This window comes from Penaeus monodon, chromosome 23 (assembly GCF_015228065.2).
Source record: "Penaeus monodon isolate SGIC_2016 chromosome 23, NSTDA_Pmon_1, whole genome shotgun sequence".
NCBI lineage: Eukaryota > Metazoa > Arthropoda > Malacostraca > Decapoda > Penaeidae > Penaeus > Penaeus monodon.
This window is the reverse complement of record NC_051408.1, coordinates 8,183,975-8,184,204: the sequence shown is the minus strand read 5'-3', so window position 1 is coordinate 8,184,204 and position 230 is coordinate 8,183,975.

Sequence of the window (230 nt, the reverse complement as noted above, 5' to 3'; positions counted from 1 at the left end):
TATTTTCAATCTATGTATTAATCCATTTTTAGTAAACAACAAAGAAAAAAAAATCTAAGAATTCCTTCACAGAAGCACGGACTCCATATGTCGCACTTTGCAAAACGTTATGAATTCTTCAGCTTTTCCCGACCGAGCTTTGTTGACAAGGACTACGTCTGTTGTATCTGCTAGCCTACTTACTTAATGAATAATGATGCTAATGTTAATTTTGCTGAGCATCTGCTTGG